The sequence below is a fragment of the Nematolebias whitei genome, chromosome 3 (genome assembly GCF_014905685.2).
Source record: "Nematolebias whitei isolate Nwh7 chromosome 3, NemWhi1, whole genome shotgun sequence".
NCBI classification, from domain to species: Eukaryota; Metazoa; Chordata; class Actinopteri; order Cyprinodontiformes; family Rivulidae; genus Nematolebias; species Nematolebias whitei.
Window position 1 is genome coordinate 45,193,737 of NC_056500.1, and position 6,326 is coordinate 45,200,062.

The 6,326-nt window shown below is 47.3% G+C and overlaps 1 protein-coding gene across 1 annotated transcript in view; it reads right to left on the bottom strand.

The window, feature by feature from the left end:
* The window catches only part of sap130a (Sin3A-associated protein a), a 45,150-nt gene that overhangs the window by 18,575 nt on the left and 20,249 nt on the right, over positions 1-6,326 (bottom strand). The gene's annotated exons all lie outside the window — the stretch shown is intronic.

Sequence of the window (6,326 nt, forward strand, 5' to 3'; positions counted from 1 at the left end):
ATTCTGTTATTTCCTTGACAGTGGCATTCCTGTTTGAGGTGCAGTGATGTTTAAGAGCCCAGAGATCACGAGCATCCAGTAGAGTTTTACGGCCTTGACCCTTACGCACAGCAATTGTTCCAGATTCTCTGAATCTTTTGATGATGTTATGCATGGTTGATGATGATAACTTAAAAGTCTTTGCTATTTTACGCTGGAACACCATTCTGGTATTGCTGCACTATCTTTCTGCGCAACAATGGTAGAATTGGTGATCCTCTTACCATCTTGGTTTCTGAGAGACACTGACACTCTGAGAAGCTCTTTTTATACCCAATCATGTTGTCAATTAACCTAATTAGTGTTAATTGGTCTTCCAGCTGTTCGTTATGCTCAATTTCCTTTTGCCAGCCACTTATTGCTACTTGTCCCAACTTTTTTGGAATTTGTTGACACTGTGAAATTTTGAATCAACATATTTTTCCTTTAAAATGTTACATTTACTCAGATTAAACTTTTGATCTGTCATCTATGTTATATTACGAATAAAATATTAACATTTGCCATCTCTACATCATTGCATTCAGTTTTTATTCACAATTTGTTTAGTGTCCCAACTTTTTTGGAATCTGGTTTGTATTACAAAAAATAAAAAAAAACTAATTTTGATTTCTGGATTTTTTTTTTTTTTTAGATTATGTCTCTGACAGTGGACATGCACCTCAGATGAAAATTTCAGACCCTTCCATGATTTCTAAGTGGGAGAACTTGCAAAGTTGCAGGGTGTTCAAATACTTACATTCCAGAGACCCTGCAAATTAGTAGCAGCGTTATATTTATTTTATTATTTATATTAAGGCTTTATAAACCCTTCGCCCACTCCTACAAACCTTTCCCACACTCATATTAATCTTTTCCTGTAATAAATTTAGGAGAGGACCCGAAAACTTAATGAAACACAGAGCGCGTTCAATAAGTTTTATTGTTGCGGTTTTATTTTTATTTTTGGGAGTCAGCACACATCGGTGGATACGTACTGGAAGGTTTTGCAAGATGAAACGGTTACGTACTGTAACCCCAGATTCTATGAGTATAGGCGTAGCCCTTTAAGAATGTCACTTGTGGGTTTATCCCTAGGCGCTCAGCGCAGCACTGAAAACTTTAGTCCACGCCCACCTGCTGTTAGTGGGCCTCACCCCCGGTCCGTATAAATTACGGTGAAACCAGGTAATTGGCTCCCAAATAGCTTTTGTCTTCAGCCATTTACGAACCAGTGAGGCCCAGAGCTTAAAGGGCTGTGCTTATACTCAAAGAATCTGGGGTTACAGTACGTAACCAACGTTCTATTTCATATAGGCTTCACCCTTTAAGACTGTCGATAGTGGGTTAAAGGCGAAGCAGGATGTAGTCTATGCCTCACTGGGTCCATTCAGACAGAAGCACCTGCTTGCACAAAAAAACATTTCATCACTCAGCCTTCTGTGTGCGTAATTACTCGCTGCGTAATTGCGTACTTCATGCGCAGGAGCGCACCGGAGAAAACATCTCTGGTGAGGAAAAATTAAAGGTTGAGATAGCAGACCTGCTGCTGTGATAGGAACAACGGAGGATACGAATTGTAACAGTGTAACAACAAACAGAGCAGACCAACAGCTCCTCAGGATGAACCAGTTAATAACAATAAAATCAGCAGTCATGAACTTGTGACTGATAATAAATATCTCACACTGCGACTGCATGCAGGCAGGTGTGAGCTCAAAAGTGAGGCTCCAAGAAACAAATAATCATTCTGTCAGAACCCTGAGAACAGAATGGGTCATGGAGAAAGTAGAAACATCACGTAGATAAAAATGAATAATTGAACATGGCGATGATCATGCAGCTGCCATACAAATATTCTCCACTGTCATCCCTCCATGCAGAGCCATGGAGGATGAAAACCCTCTGGTGGAATGTGCTGAGATTCTCTGGAGGATCCAGTCCAGATGAACTGTAAACTTTAGAAATAGCCTCACACAACCAGTGTGAGAGGCGCTGGATGGATAGAGGACGTCCTGAAGAGCTGTCCCAGTAATGCATGAACATACGCTGAAAGAGGCGCAGTGTGGCCGTGTGCGCCACGTAACATGAAAAATGCACGCATGGGACAGAAGGAGGTGAGATGTTGCTTCCTCCTCAGAATTATGAGGAAGAGGATAAAACCCATCCAAGCTTATCACTCTTGATGTGAATGAGCTTGTGATGTTTTTCAGAGCAGGGTTAAAAAGCAGTACAGCTGAACTGCCGTCAGCTTGAATTCTGAGACATGAGGGAGTAACAGAGAGAGCAAACAAACACTCACTCTTTTTGCCAACGTCAGAAACCAACAGCAGGGCTGTTTTAATGACAGAATTTAAGTGAAACCTGATCTAAAAACTCAGAATGAGCTTTGATGAGTGTGCAGGACCATCATTAGGTCTCACTGTGAAGCTAGTGGACGTGACACCGGTCTGTGTCCCCGTACACCTTTCAGGAAACGCTTCATCAACGGGTGATTAAGAACTGTTTTGTCACCGAAGCCCTCGTGACAGGAAGAAATAGCTGCAGCATAAGTTTTAATTGTGTTGAACGCTAGAACTCTGTCCATCAGCTGCTGCAGAAAAGACAGCATGTCCCCTAGTGGCCATGAGATGGCTTCCACACCTTTCAGCTTGTCTGCTGGATTCCATAGATAGAGAACTTTAATAATTGGCTTTTATGTATGTGGATGTTTCTGTAAAGTGCCCTGAGACAACTTTGTTGTGATTTGGCGCTATATAAATAAACTGAATTGAATTGAATTGGTGGAAGCAGCTCATGCTCCCTGAACGTATGCACCACATCCAGTGGGAGGCACATCTTTTCTAAACGGATCTGTTCAGCGGACAGACCCAAAGATGCTGACCTATTTCTGGGTAACTCCTTATCGCTTTTCCTGCCTGGAGGAGAACGCCCCCCCGACAGCAGTTTCCACAGCCGAACCGATATCAGTTACTGCAGATTCGGGAGCCACAGAGCGCATATGTGTTCAGGAGCTACGAGGATGACTGGCGGTTCTTTCCCCCGGACCTGGTCCAGGGTCCGTGATATCGGCAGTACTGTAGGAAACGCAAAAACGCATAAGGAGGCTCCGTGGACAAATTCCTGTCAACCCGACGGCGGTGCTTGAGTGCCTGACTGCAGAGATTCTGGAGCTGGTGGAGAACTCGACTCGTGACATCTGGAGGACCGGGATCTTCTCCCGGCACCTTCAGCTGTCTGTCTGTGGCAACGAGGAGCTCTGCAGACTGCTGGGAGGAGTGACCATCGCTCAGGATGGGATTCTGCCCAGCATTTGGGCAGTCCTGCTGCCCAGGAGGACCGAGAGGCCCGCCGGATCTGACAGCAAGCTGGATACGGGTGGACGGATCGTATCTGGCCAGATCCTTCAGATTCGCTGTAGGAGATCCTTCCTTCCCACAGCTATCAGCATCTAACAACTCTTGAATGAAACCAGGATGATGAGCTACGACACTTAATTTCCCTCTGGGATTAATAAAGTATTTTTGAATTGAATTGAATAAAGTAGCATTTTTGGCCAAGGGCTGTGAGCGAAGGCGTCCACTCCTAACGGTGGGTCGTCTCGTGGGCTCAGTGAGAACCATAATTGACACTAGGGCATTAACAGAGTACTCGAGTAATCTACACATCGATTGCTAGGACATCTATCGAGGTTAAAAATGTAACAGTAACAGTTGCGTAACAGTTGGGCTAAGCGCACGTCTCCCTGACTGTTTATGTAAACTGCCGTCACCTTGTTGTCTGTGTGGATCAGAAAATGCTGATCCCACAGCAGGGGCAAAATGCTGAGTCACGTTTCAGACCGTGAAAAACATTCTAGCACATTAGGTAAAGCGACATGTGGTCCAGCCACTTTGCTCCCACTGCTTGGGAGAGACACATCCCTTCTAGCTTGACAGGAATGTGTCTGTGAAAAACTGACGTGTGACGTAGGCCTGCTGATGGGAAATCCCTCTGACAGAATGAGGGGGTTTCCCCAGTGATTTAGATCGGTTCTCAAGGAGGGGGGGCACAAAGATAATCCACCTCTTCTGGCGCACAGAATCTATGTGCAGGCGGGCCTTGGAAGGCGTCTCGTGAAGTAGGCCCAGCGGAACCACATGTGGGCCGCTGACATCGTCCCAGGCGTCGCATGACAAGCAGACTGTCATTATGCTGCAGGGTTTGACACGGCGGAGCTGGGTTTGACACGGTGGAGCCGAGCTGACAGAGGTTCGGCTCTCAGCTGTGATAAACGGCTCTCATTGTAGTTGAGTTTAGCTCCACTTCCAGATAAACAATCATCTGGGATGGACAAACGGAAGTTTTTCCCAGTTTATAGAAACCCCAGGTTTAGCAGGTGTAACACTAGCGTTTTGGTCTGTGCAACAGCTTTCTAACTGGACCGAGCTAATAAGAGCAGATCGTCCAGATAAACAGATTTCTCATTCCTGCCATGTGCGACGACTGCAGAGCAGTCTCCACGCAGTTCGAGAACATGCGTGGGGTGTTTCAGAAAGATGGAAATGTGAAAATATGCGCTCTTCAGATCTATGGAGGTGAAAAGCAGTCGTTCTGGTGAAGTTCTCCAGCAGCTGTTTGATTGTCGGCATGTGGAATTGTCTCCCCATGATCGAATTGCTGAACATGAATAGGTCGAGAATGGATCTCATCCCTCTGTTTTTTTTTATATCAGAACCAGGAAGTAGTGGGAGGAAAAAAAAAACGTATTTTCCTCTCCATTGGGAACTCTGGAAATCACGTTTTTCGTCAGAAATTCCTGAACTTCTGACTGGAGAGACGAGTTCTGACCTGGAGAAGACAGAACCGTCTCTGTAATCCCTCTGAACGGTGGGGGTTGAGCTGCGAACTGCAGCGTGTAACCCCTTCTGATCAGATGGTCCGTCATTCTGTCCAGGGAACACACTCGCTGCTACTCTGAGTAGCGCTTGGAGAGCAGGCATGCATTTGTGTTGCGTCATGTTTCTCATGAACGTCAACCAGACTAAAAAATCCTTACTGCCATCACTCGCTCCGGAGATTCTTCGGGGGAGCCCAAGGGGGGCTCCGACAGAAAAAAAGGGCTGTATGTGTGCCTCTGTGCTGGGCCCAGGCTGCGGTCTCACAGAGCTGAGGTGAGCCTGCGCGCACTGAGAGGAGACGTGAGCGCATTCTGAGTGAGACGCCGTTTCGGTCAAGGTTGCAGCTGTCGTGGAGAAACACGTTTACTCCCACTGCGCTGTGAGTGGGCAGAGAACAGCAGAGATTAAAAACGGGCTCTGGTTGAAAACAAGGGATTTTACCAGACTCGGTCTGCTAAAAAAACATCATTTTAGCTGACGTGGCAGACGAGTGTTTTGTGATATTTACTGAACTGCGGTGCCATTTAAAATGCTGTTTAGAGGTTACTGGCTCATTCTATGTGGGGAATGTGTGAAGAGAGGCAGCTGAGAGATCAGCTGATCTGACGGTCTCAGATGAAAAACTTTACTTTCAGAGGTGTTTCTGTTTTATATCAAAAACATACATAATTAAAAAACACATACCTTCCCCTGAAGGATCTGTTACCTGGTGGAGGGGGCCGGCAGAGGAGCGGGGCGAAAAGTCGCTGCCACAGCTGTGGAGTGCCTCTGGTGTTGTTGCTGGCCAAGGCAGCCCCTCCAGCGGCCGGAGGGGCAGATGGACTGTGACGTCACCAGATGGTGTACATTCTATGAGACCTCCTCGGACCTCTGCAATTTCTCAAGGATGATCCTGAAGTTGGCCCCAAACAGCGCCTCTGCGGTGATGGGGTCCTCCAGCAGGTCTTGCTGCAGCCTCTCGGACAAGGATAGCGAGAGGCGGAGCCAAGTGGTCCTCTGGATCATGGTCATCCAGGTGGCGATGCGGGACAGGCAGGCCCTCCAGCATGTTTTTCTGCAGCCTCTCGGACAAGAATGGCGAGAGGCGGAGCCAAGTGGTCCTCTAGATCATGGTCATCCAGGCGGCGATGCGGGACAGGCAGATCGCAGAGGTGGCACATGTTTAAGACATCAGCAACTTTACAGAGAGAGCTCTTTGTCTCCTCCAGCAGATCTGTTTCTTCCAATCTCTTAGAGATGCTGTAGGCCAGCAGGGCGACGTTGTTGTTCGCTGTGGCCATCTGGAACGAGCAATGGTGAGCTCGGTTGGAGACTTTGTCACCATCTGGTCATGCTTCCCTGGAGGGACAGGTTGCTGGTCCATCCTGGAGGCTTTTGCCCCAAGTGCCACCGCCAGGCTTGGCTCCCGGGGGGGGGGGGGGGGGGGGG